The sequence below is a fragment of the Octopus sinensis genome, linkage group LG4 (genome assembly GCF_006345805.1).
Source record: "Octopus sinensis linkage group LG4, ASM634580v1, whole genome shotgun sequence".
NCBI lineage: Eukaryota > Metazoa > Mollusca > Cephalopoda > Octopoda > Octopodidae > Octopus > Octopus sinensis.
In genome coordinates, this window is record NC_043000.1 from 138,165,606 (window position 1) to 138,178,903 (window position 13,298).

Below are 13,298 nucleotides of genomic sequence, written 5' to 3' on the forward strand. Positions count from 1 at the left end.
CATTTAAATATTGTCAGTATACAAAAATATTTACTTTAATACAAGGAACAGTAAATGCTTTATTTTCCTCACGTGTTTATGTTAAGTAAGAATAAAAACAAGCCCATTAGATACATACAGAGGCATGTGAACATACATAGGCATATAAGTACAAGGAGGTGCTGAAAAGTTTCTGGCTTTAAGGGTTTCGTGAAAGGCCTGGCTGGAGGACCAACCCTCTGAGTTCTTTTACAGGGCTTGGAAAAACTGAGAGGGCTGCTACAATAAGTGTATGAATCGGAGAGAGGAATATGTTGGATAAAATCATAATTAACTGATTCTTTTGTATTTTCTTCTATCCAAAGCCAGGAACTTTTCAGCACCACACCTCGTATGTATACTCGTCAATTAATATATTTATAAATACATATATGTATGCATACATAAATGTTCATGCAAGCATTCATAAACAAGCATACGCAATGATTGATTCACATTCATGGATACACATATGAACATACGTATGCTTGCATATACATAAAAGCACACACATATGCTCAGTTTTCTCTATAGCACAACAATAAAACATTTAATTATTTTCTGTCAATTAATAATCTATAGTATGTCACTGGCAATCTCATTTCCACCTAGATTTGACTTAAGGTTTTGAGAATAATGTGAATATATAGAGAGTAGTGTGGGTGAGCAATGATTTTATTAGACATAGTTTATAGTGTCCTGGTCATGGATATTTGTTCACCTTTTCTCACAGCAGAATCATCATCATCATCATCACCATTTAACGTCCGCTTTCCATGCTAGCATGGGTTGGACAATTTAACTGAGAACTGGCAAACCAGATGGCTGCACTAGGCTCCAATCTGATCTGGTAGAGTTTCTACAGCTTGATGCCCTTCCTAACGCCAACCACTCTGGGAGGGTAGTAGGTGCTTTTACGTGTCACCGGCACGAGGGCCAGTCTGATGGTACTGGCAAAGGACATGCTCAAATGGTGTTTTTTATGTGCCACCTGCACATGAGTCAGCCTAGTGGCACTGGCAACAACCTTGCTTGAATGTTTTCTTCATGTTCCACTGGCACAAGTGCCAGTAAGGCGACGCTGGTAACAATCATGCTCAAATGGTGCTTTTTACGTGCCACTAGCATGGAAGCTAGACAGCTGCTCTGGCAATGATCCCACTTGGATGGAGCTGTTAGCGCTCCACTGGCACGGATGCCAGTCATCGAATTTGGTTCAATTTTGATTAATTGTCATAATTGTTACACACTGGATTTTCTATACAGGAATTGGTTGAATGAGTGGTCAAGTAAGTCAGTTCTTATTTAATGGATATTTATTTGATAGAGCAAAAGCTGGTTATAAGTTCAAACCATTCTAACCACTTAAATGCCTCCATAAAGCCAGGAAACCTCATTTTGACTGCTCCCTAAGTCTGCTAAGAGGAGCAGCTGAATTTCTTCAAATCATATTAACATTTTTAAAAGGGAAAGACACAGTGGACACATATGTAGTTTTAGGTAAAGAAAAAGACAGGATGTTGTGGCTGAAATGCTTTGACCATAGATCTGCTAAGTTGAAGTTAAACAACAACAACAACAACAACACATCAAGAAACTAACAATGCCAACATCCAGTGAATTCACTCACATCTACTGTTAACCTCCAAGACATCTATTTAAATCACTTTAAAATTCTTTAATAATACCTATTCACTGTACTATTTCTACTCTATCCTTTATGAAACCCCATAGATATGAACGCCAATGTCATTTCCTGATGTCATTGCTTTTCCACAAAATAATATCTTTTACTTAATGATAGTCACAGATGTAGCTGAGAACTCAACCCGATCTTTACTTTTTTTTTCACGTTAGCATAGTAAAACCTATATAGTTAAACAGAACAATGATATCTTGAAAAATATGAATGTTTAACATTAATACATTAATGTGTGACCCAGCAAATGAACTTCTAAGTGATTGCTGAACCCCCAAGAAATAGAAACCAAATCTCCATTCAATACCACCCAAACAACTTTTAAAAAGAAAATTATATTAGATACAGTAGTTCTATAAACATAATGCCTGAATGAAAACATGGTTAGAATACCATTACTTATAGGACTGCTCAATCAAGTCTGACGTAAGTGTAACCAACAACTAGCACCTACTACCCTCCCAGAGTGGTTGGCATTAGGAAGGGCATCAAGCTGTAGAAACTCTACCAGATCAGATTGGAGCCTAGTGCAGCTATCTGGTTTGCCAGTCCTCAGTCAAATTGTCCAACCCATGCTAGTATGGAAAGCAGACGTTAAACGATGATGATGATAATGATGATTCTGCCATGAGGAAAGGTGAACAAATATCCATGACCAGGACACTATAAACTACGTCTAATAAAATCATTGCTCACCCACACTACTCTCTCTATATATATATTTCTTTACTACCCACAACGGGCTAAACATAGAGGGGACAAACAAGGACAGACAAAGGGATTAAGTCGATTACATCGACCCCAGTGCGTAACTGGTGCTTAATTTATCGACCCCGAAAGGATGAAAGGCAAAGTCGACCTCGGCGGAATTTGAACTTGGAATGTAACGACAGGCGAAATACTGCTACGAATTTCGCCCAGCGTGCTAACTTTTCTACCAGCTCGCCGCCTTTATATATAAACTCTCTCTATATATATATACTCTCTCACTCTCTCTCTCTATATATATATACTCTCTATATATATAAACTAGTTAATACTTCCCAGTCATCAATTTAAAGAATACAATTATATATTTTTCAAGATGTAAAACTAAATCTTTGCATTTTTTAGTAATATCTACTTCCATGATGTTAAGACTACATTAGAAGACATGTTTATCATACATTTTTTTTTAAGGACTAGCTAATATAAATATTATAGCAATAATTCAAAAAGTACAATTATATATTTTTCAAGATGTGAAACTCAATCTTTGCTATTTGGTATAATATTAACTTCAACGGCAGCGAGCTGGCAGAAGCGTTAGTGCACCGGACGAAATGCTTAGTGGTATTTCGTCTGCCATTACGTTCTGAGTTCAAATTCCGCCGAGGTCGACTTTGCTCTTCATCCTTATGGGCCCAATAAATTAATTACCAGTTACGCACTGTGGTCGATATAATCGACTTAATCCGGCTGTCTATCCTTGTTTGTCTCCTCTGTGTTTAGCCCCTTGTGGGTAGTAAAGAAATAGGTATAATATTAACTTCAGTAATTAAAAACGATAGTAAATTTGGTTCATGATGTGCTTATAACTGTGTGTTTTCAAAGAGAAAAATGTTTCTGAGAATATGGTGAATATTAACTAAGAGTGAGAGAGAGAAAGAAACAAAGAGAGAGGGGGATGAGAGGGTAGATGAGAGAGAGAAACACACAGAGAGAATAAAATGTATGTCATCTTTCAGAGTGTACATTTTAACTTAGCTGCAGATCACATCGTTTGTGTTTCAGCTCTTCCTAGTTGACATGTCTAGCTGTCAAATTTAACCACTAACAGCCAAATGGTGATTAATGTGAACGTTTGGCTGCTGTCTATTCCAAATTTTCTTGTCTGCTTTTCTCTGCTAGTGTTTTCCACTTAGAAGAACAATTATATTAAGATACCCTGATTTGCAATCAAAAATTTTCTGATTTGAAATTAGTCTATATTCTTAATGAGAATTAAACCTGCTGCATCATTCCCTTCAAAAGATGTTGGCTTCTTAACAACGAGTGAATCTGAACAAAAATAGAGAATAAACAATAAATGCTAGGAGAAACTATAAAATGGTTTTATTGTACTCATGATAAAAAAAAAAGAAAGAAAACGTGCATTGAAAGGTGTATGTGTGGAATAAGACCAGAAATATTTATAGGAACCTGGAGAGAATATGAACTGCTTAAAAAAAAAAGACTCCGCCGGTTACGACGACGAGGGTCCCAGCTGATACGATCAACGGAACAGCTTGCTCGTGAAATTAACGTGCAAATGGCTGAGCATTCCACAGACACATGTACCCTTAACGTAGTTCTCGGGGATAATCAGCGTGACACAGAGAGTGACAAGGCTGACCCTTTGAAATACAAGTACAACTCATTTTTGCCAGCTGAGTGGACTGGAGCAACGTGAAATAAAGTGTCTTGCTCAAGGACACAACGCGTCGCCGGGAATCGAACATGAACTGCTATATATTGAGTTGTCCGGAAAGTTTGTGCCGATTTTTAAAGGAAAGAAAATGGTCAATAAATACTTGCCATTACATTTTTAATCAACTAAATATGAACTATTTTGTTGCACAATGCATCTTCATCTTTCCTTTAACTTGAACATGCCCTCTTCCCAGAATTGAGGTGGTTTCATGGCAAAGAATTTCATCAAATTATCTTTTTACATCATCCAAGGAATTGAAATTTTTACCATTAACACTATTCTGCAGAGACCTAAATAAGTGGAAATCCAAAGGTGAATATGGAGGACGGGGTAACACTTCCCAGCTGAGCTGCAGCAAGTTTTGTCTGGCTCCCATAGCATCAAGTGCCGAAAATGAACTTTCTTATCTTCTATTTTAAAGGGCTACAGAATTAACACATGTTATAGGAACATAAGAGACATACAGGAACGGTACCAAGTGTCAGGTTCAAGGGCAGCAGTAGCAACAGGGCTGGGGCTGATGGGAGGTTCATAGTACTACTAAGAACAATGACATAAATGCACACATGCACAAAAATACAGATGCAAATGAATTGCACATATAAGGATACACATCATAGAAGAACAGAATGGATTAAGCAGTCTTCGAAGACTGTTTGATTTCACTATGTTTCTTCTTTTGCCTATGTGAGTTACAAATATTGTTATCTGTGGAGTAATATCTGCAGTAAAAAGGAATAAGCTGTCTTTGGCTGCTATTTCTAAATTTTCAGTATGTGGTGAAGCAACTTGTTGCTTAAACCTTAATTATATTTATATATTAAAAAAAAATTTTTTTTTTAAGTTCCTACCAATAACAGTTCTCTTTCCATACTGAAGCTACTTGGTAAAATTTATTAATTATTATAATTAATAATTCTTTACCCTTATATTTGTAATATATATATAATATATATAAATTAGAGAAAACTTTATCAAATGCTTCAGTGCAAATTTATATATATTATATATATATATTGTGAAATTTGATTTAATACTAAATTGAATTTTTCCTTGTAAGTTTGGAGTTTTACTCCCTAATAAATATTATTATTATTATATATGTTTATATATATGTATATACATATAAACATATATATAAATGTGTGTGTGTGTGGTGTGTGTGTGTGTGTGTGTGCATGTGTGTGTATGTGTGTATACATATAAACATATATATATGGCAAGCTTCTTTCAGTTTCCAACCACCAAATCCACTCACAAGGATTTGGTTGGCCCAGGGTTATACTAGAAGACACAGAATATATATTTCTGAAGGTTCATAGATGAACAATTTCTGAGAGATTAACAAACAGAAATATTAACTACATTATCAGACAAAACTTTATTGTAGAAATTACAGAATATACAAAAGAAGAACTAGATAGTGATAAGAACAGGAAAAGATGGAAGAGTGAGTGAGGATATCCCTTGGAGTGCACTGAAGCATTCAATAAAATTCTACAATAAAATTCTCAATTAGTCAGTAGCTGCTAAGTGTGGCTGAAGTAAAGACAGCTAACGAAACGAAAGGATTGAATAACGAGGTGAGCAGCAAAACATTCAACAATGGAGAAAACTAGAGAAATGATAAAGAAAGATAAGGACTTGGCAACAAGTTAACAGTATGCAAATAACCATTCATGATGAAAAGAAAACCCTCAGTAAAAGATAGATTATCACATAAAGAGGGTAAAACAGAGGTGACTAAGCTGGAGAAAATATAACAGGCAGCAGGAAAGAGAAAACAGTAGAAGTCATCATCATCATCGTTTAATGTCCGCTTTCCATGCTAGCATGGGTTGGACGGTTCAACTGGGGTCTGGGAAGCCCGAAGGCTGCACCAGGCTCCAGTCTGATCTGGTGGTGTTTCTACAGCTGGATGCCCTTCCTAACGCCAACCACTCCGTGAGTGTAGTGGGTGCTTTTTATGTGCCACCGACACAGGTGCCAGACGAGGCTGGCGAACGGCCATGCTCGGATGGTGTTTTTTTTTTAGGTGCCACCGGCACAGAGGCCAGGCCAGGCTGGCACGGCCACGATCGGATGGTGTTTGTTACGTGCCACCAGCACGGAGGCCAGTCGATGTGGTGCTGGCTACGGCCACGTTTGGATGGTTCTCTTATGTGCCACTGGCACTGGTACCACAACTACAAACTCCATTGATGTTGATCGATTTTGATTTTGATTTGATTCTTTTGGATTCTTTGATTTTTGATTTAGAAGTAAAACACCAATATATAAACGAGGATTAGTTTGCTTTTCTCGTTTGAGTGGATAGTGGTAGGTGGTGGCAGATCCAAAACAGGGATGCCAGTGTGCACTTATCTTTGCTTGAAACAGACATTAAATCTCTCTCTCAAGCCTCATCCAGCTGTTTTGATAGCAATGAAGGGAGGATACATCATAAAATGTTGTCCAATATACAATGAGAGTTAAACAACAAGATTTACGAAACCATCAAATCCAATCATTTATTTGAGTTTAATGGAAAGAATAACAAATGTTAAATAGCTCTGCCTATGACAAACATAAACACTGTAAATACAATGGGCGCACAATGCAAATGTATCAATTCATCTTCATTGTTATTATTGTCGTCGACGTCATCGTCATCACATTACCATCACCATCATTTCAAAATATAAAATGGAAATTAAAACCAAAGCAAGTTAAATATCAACAAATAAATATTTTTAACAACAATATATTTCTTGCAAAAATTGCTGATCTCTTCAATAATAAGTTTATATTCATTTTGTAAATAATTGATATCTTTGCTGAAGCAAAAAATAAAATTTGGAATCAAAACGACCTTTACATTATAAATTTAGAAGTAATTGCTGTTATTCCAAAGGGAATGAACATTTAAGTAAAGAAGATCATATTTTAAACATAAATATTGCCATCCCTCGCCAAGAGATGTTATATTAGCAATTATTAGTCTTTGTCACTTTTGATAATATTTCCTCATTAAAATTACAGATTTCTGGATCAAGTTATAAGTTGTTAATATCCATTAACAGCTTATACGTCATATGAAATTATGCCCACTCAAGTGAATACAACTGAATCTTTATTTGTAGGTTGCATATAACAGTTTTCATCATAAAATCCATTTGGTTAATGGAATACAGTTTTCAAATTGTTTCTGAAGGTTCATAGATGAACAATTTCTGAGAGATTAACAAACAGAAATATTAACTATGTTATCAGACAAAACTTTATTGTAGAAATTACAATATCTTCTTCCATAAACAGAACATATGATGATCGTTTGTTTCATACACCCTAACCTCCCAAGAAGACAAAACTCTTAATTTTCAGATGAGTGGTAAAATTGTAGCCATGTATGAAAATATCTCTTCCGATAATTTGAATAATCCCAGTCATCCCAGCAAAGCTGTGTGGTTAAGAAATTCCCTTTGCAACTATATGGCTTTAAATTCAGTCCTACAACACAATACCTTGGGGTGTTTTCTATTATATCTCTATACTGATCAATGCCTTGTGAATAAATTTGGTGTATGTTGAAGCTTGTAATATCTAAATGTGTTTGCCCCATTGTCACTACTACTACTTGATAACCAGTGTTGGTTTGTTTATGTCCCTGTAATTCAGTGATTCGGTGAAATCCTTGGGTCAATGTATTCAACTGAAACTTTTCAATGACTGCAGTTCAATGACTGAAACAAGTAAAGTATCCGGGTTCAGTCCCACTGCGTGGCACCTTGGGCTAGTGTCTTCTACTATAGCCTTGGGCCGACCAATGCCTTGTGAGTGGATTTGGTAGACGGAAACTGAAAGAAGACTGTTGTATATATGTACATGCATATGTGTGTGTATATGTGTGTTTGTGTGTGTGTGTGTGTTTGTGTGTCTGTGCTTGTCCCCCTAGCATCGCTTGACAACCGATGCTGGTGTGTTTACATCCCTGTAACTTAGTGGTTTGGCAAAAGAGATCGATACAGTAAGTACTAGGCTTACAAAGAATAAGTCCTGGGGTCGATTTCCTCAACTAAAGACGGTACTCCAGCATGGCCACAGTCAAATGACTGAAGCAAATAAAAGAGTAAATGAAAACATTCCATTGTAATTTTCATTTCAATGTCTTAGAGGAGTCAAGAGTAGCACCAATGACACTTTCCAAATCTTTCATGGTTGGTGAGAGAAAGGAAAAACAGATGCTTGTTAGAGAGAGAGGACTTCATGATTTAAGACCAAGCTCTTCTGAAGTCAGCATCACCTTGTTGCCAGAATGATGGATTGCCAGCATTGTTAGATTTTCAGATGACTAACTTGCAGCGTTTCTTCCAATTTTTTTGTATTCTGAGTTCTTGGGTAATTTTTTAAGTTGTTACCAAGTCTAACAGCACTACATGCACTTTGAGTGTCTTCAATGGAATTCACTCTGTTGCAAGAATTAAGGTCAAGCTTCTGCCTTAAAGATAAGGAGGGGCCCCACCACATCAAAACGGTAGAGGAGTAGGGGCTGAAACCGGACGTGGTTCCTCCTGATGATGTCTTGATGCTAACTGGATCCTAAAAAGGAGCTGTTGTGGTAGCAGACCACAAAACACGGTTGTAATTCCTCCTGAAGCCCAGTCTTGAAAGCCCTGGAAAATAAAAAAGGGCCACAGGCTCTGCCTTTCCTTTCTTATTATATGTTATAAAAAGACAAGATACCTCGATGTGAAGAAATGGTGTTAAACTAAATGATAAATTAAACCTTACCCTCATTTCAAAAAATACTGAACCTCAGGCCAGACTAGAAAGTATATTTTAGAGACTTGAAGACCACTTATCTATATTAATGCTACTGACAAAGACATGCAACATGAACCTGAGAACTTTCTAAAGCTAATAGGAACCGAAATTCTTAGTGTAGCATGATGAGATGCATCTTTGATATGTTGTACTAAAAGACAAAAGCAATAGAGGAATTATATTCTATATGTGGAGCACTTTTATGAAGAAAAGAAATACAGCCTCACTGGAGACAGTAGGAATATAAAAAAGCATCCAGGAAAAGATAACATATAGTGGTACTTACCAAAAGCATTGAGATCGATATCTTCATAAGATCACTTTTACAGTGTTATAAATTTGAAGAATAGAAATTTTAATGTTAAAACATCATTGATAAATTGCATACTGTAGCAACATCAAGGAAAGCCAATAATCTTGAGAAGAAATAGAAGTAACTATCAGAATGTGTGAATCCAAAAGTACAACATAAACAGAATATGTTGCAAATAAAAATGTTTCCTACAAATTTGTCACCTCCCTAAGTTCTGATTCTATATGTTTCTGTGAGATATACAAATAAATAAGTACACAATGCAATGATTGATATCAAGTGAGTTATCTTTTGACAATATATGATTATTATTGATCAATTGTGTTAACTAGATAGCATACTAGAAAGTAGCTGCTCATCTCGGAAATCAGTGCCATAGTTATTAAAGCTTGGCAGAAAGAAACAAAAATCACAAAGTTTAATTTGTTTACTCTCTTTACTCTTTTACTTGTTTCAGTCAATTGACTGCGGCCATGCTGGAGCACCGCCTTTAGTCGAGCAAATCGACCCTGGGACTTATTCTTTGTAAACCCAGTACTTATTATATCGGTCTCTTTTGCCGAACCGCTAAGTGACGGGGACGTAAACACACCAGCATCGGTTGTCAAGCAATGCTAGGGGGACAAACAGAGACACAAACACATACACACACATATATATATACATATATACAACAAGCTTCATTCAGTTTCTGTCTACCAAATCCACTCACAAGGCATTGGTCGGCCCGGGGCTATAACAGAAGAGACTTGCCCAAGATGCCACGCAGTGGGACTGAACCCGGAACCATGTGGTTGGTTAGCAAGCTACTTACCACACAGCCACTCCTGATATTTCAATCAGTTTATTAAGTCTGGAACTTATTTGAGTGATTTTGTTCATAATTTAACTGTAATATTACTCAAGTTTTAATCTACTTAAATTACTCAACAGGTTGCGGATGGAACTTGCAATATTTCATTTCAGGCAATATTCTTATATTTATATTCCCTTAAACATATGTAAACTGTATACATTATTTCGTTTTGGGATTTGGCTTGCAAGATTCTTTATATGAGTTCCTGTGTTGAAGCATATTTTGTTGTTTCTAGGGAGAGTCATTTTCTTTTTGTGACTTATAATGTAACACACTCACTGGTAAAATTTCCACTTATTTCTTATTTTTATTTTCCTAAAATTTTCGTTGCATCTTGCAACCTTTTCAATAGTCTTGAGTCAAGATTATTTAAAAGGTTGCAAGACGCAATGAAAATGACTCTTCCCAGACACAACTGTATATATTAGTTTAGCCTCATTTCCATCAGTCGCAAATTACATAATGGTTTTGTGGTTATGTTAACAGATTGTTTCCAGCTAACCTTAAATATGCTTAACTTTACTCATCATAGTCTTCACACCACTACCATTGCCACAACTGCATTCATCGTCACTGCCAACATCATCATCATCATCATCATCATCATCATCATCATCATCATCAATAACACAAACATCAGTGGAGGTGCCATGGCCCAGTGGTTAGGGCAGCGGACTCGCGGTCATAAGAACGCGGTTTCGATCCCCAGGCCAGGCATTGTGAGTGTTTATTGAGCAAAAACACCTAAGCTCCACGACGCTCTGGCAGGGGTGCTGTTGAACCCCGCTGTACTCTTTCACCACAACTTTCTCTCACTCTTTCTTCCTACTTCTGCCACAATGCAGAGAAACCATGGTGTAACCCACTATGGTGTGGTAAACTTTGAGACCCTAGTCTAGATTGCAAATCCTCTGTACCCCAGGATGGTTCAGCTCTCCACCCATTAAGAGCCACCATTTACGGAATGAGGATAACAACGTAGCTTTTGTGCCGCCCGTGCAACCACCAGTCTTTCATGTGTGGTGGGTGGATCTTCAAGTTGCCACATGCATTCTTAGTAGCTTAGAGTAGGCTGGAATTAGAGATTATTCTTTGTGGCTAATGGCATGAGTCGTGATTGGAAGAAGAAGAAGAAGAAGAAGAAGAAGAAGAAGAAGAAGAGAAGAAGAAGAAGAAGAAGAAGAAGAAGAAGAAAAAGAAGAAGAAGAAGAAAAAAAGAAGAAGGTGAAGAAGAAGAAGAAGAAAAAGGAGAAGAAGAAGAAAAAGAAGAAGAAGAAAAAGAAGAAGGAGAAGAAGGAGAAGAAGAAGGAGAAGAAGAAGTAGAAGAAGAAGAAGAAGAAGAAGAAGAAGAAGGAGGAGAAGAAGAAGAAGACGAAGAAGAAGAAGAAGAAGAAGAAGACTAAGAAGAAGAAAAAGAAAAAAAGAAGAAAAAGAAGAAGAAGAAAAGAAGAAGAAGGAGAAGAAGAAGTAGAAGAAGAAGAAAAGAAGAAGAAGAAGAAGAAGAAGAAGAAGAAGGAGAAGACTAAGAAGACGAAAAAGAAGAAGAAGAAGACTAAGAAGAAGAAAAAGAAGAATAAGGAGAAGAAGAAGAAGATGAAGACGAAGAAGAAGAAAAAGAAGGAGAAGAAGAAGAAAAAGAAGAAGAGGAAAAAGAAGAAGGAGAAGAAGAAGAAGAAGGAGAAGGAGAAGAAAAAGAAGAAGACTAAGAAGAAGAAAAAGAAGAAGAAGAAGAAGAAGAAGAAAAAGAAGAACAAGAAGAAGAAGGAGAAGAAGAAGAAGAAGAAGAAGAAGAAGAAGACTAAGAAGAAGAAAAAGAAGAAGAAGGTGAAGAAGAAGAAGAAGAAGAGAAGAAGAAGAAGAAGAAGAAGAAGAAGAAGAAGAAGAAGAAGAAGACACCAACATCTTCATCACTTCTTCACTCATAATGTATTGATCAGAGTAAAGCCAGTGTAGAAGACATTTGTCCAAGGAGCCACATGATGTGAATTGATCTTCAGAGACACTCATCTCTGCCTGTGTCAAAAAGGGAAATATTCACTCATATTCACGTATGGATTACTGTTTTTACCAGTCATAAACATTCCATGATTTCTGACTTCGACTGAGAGTTTCAATTGTCTTGTGGTTACAATCTTCTTGTCCTTACCTCTCTACAAGCCCTACTTTTAAATGGAGAGGTTCTTATATAATTCTTTAACCCTTTCATTACTGTATTTTTGTTGAGATGCTCTGTGTTTCTTTCAATTACTTTAAATATAACAAATAATTTAGTAAAACAACTTAGTTATCATTAAGCTAGTGTTTGGAACATAAATTGTGACTAAGGTTTGGTAGGAGATTTTAATTCTAAACTTATGAAAACAAGACATTTATACTACAGAGCCAGAGCCGGTTTCAGCCATGTTAGTGATGAAAGGGTTAACCTCTTGGATAGGTTTCATAGACAAAATAGCCTATGTGTAGAGCTGTTCGTGGCCAATGTTCAGCTTTTATATTGTTTACAGATTCACTGTATTATCTTGTTATTCAAATTCTTATAATGAGATATATTCACAGAGGATTTTAGGTTTATCTATATTTCATACTTTTGAGACAACAAAGATGTTAAGAATTGCGTTAAGTTATTATCTTTCTGGGATATATGTTTTTAGTTTATATCACTTGTATGTAAACATCATCATCATCATCATTATCATCATCATCGTTTAATGTCTGTTTTCCATGCTAGCATATGTTGAACGGTTTGACCAGGGTCTGGGAAGCAAGGAGGCTGCACCAGACTCCACTCTGATCTGGCAGTGTCTCTACAGCTTGATGCCCTTCCTAATGCCAACCACTCTGTGATGTAGTGGTGCTTTTTATGTGCCAGGGGAGGCTGGCAATATCCACAATTGGTTGGTGCTTTTTACATGCCACCGGCACAGAAGCCAATCAAGGTGGCGCTGGCATCGGCCACGTTCAGATGGTGCTTTTTATGTGCCACCTGCACAGGTATCACAACTACAATTTCCATTTGATTTTTATTTTGATATTGATGTACTTGACGCAATAGGTCTCCTCAAGCACAGCAGGCCGTCATCAGAACAAATAACTTTAGCCTGTAGATATTTGGCAAGAATTTTTTGAAGCAGTATAAATAGTAGGACTCATAACTTAG

At 36.6% G+C, this 13,298-nt stretch overlaps 1 pseudogene; it reads right to left on the reverse strand.

Annotated features, from left to right (window-relative positions):
• Nucleotides 1-3,677: 3,677 nt before the first annotated feature.
• On the reverse strand, nt 3,678-12,064 carry LOC118763191 (annotated as a pseudogene).
• Between the last annotated feature and the right edge of the window lie 1,234 nt (nt 12,065-13,298).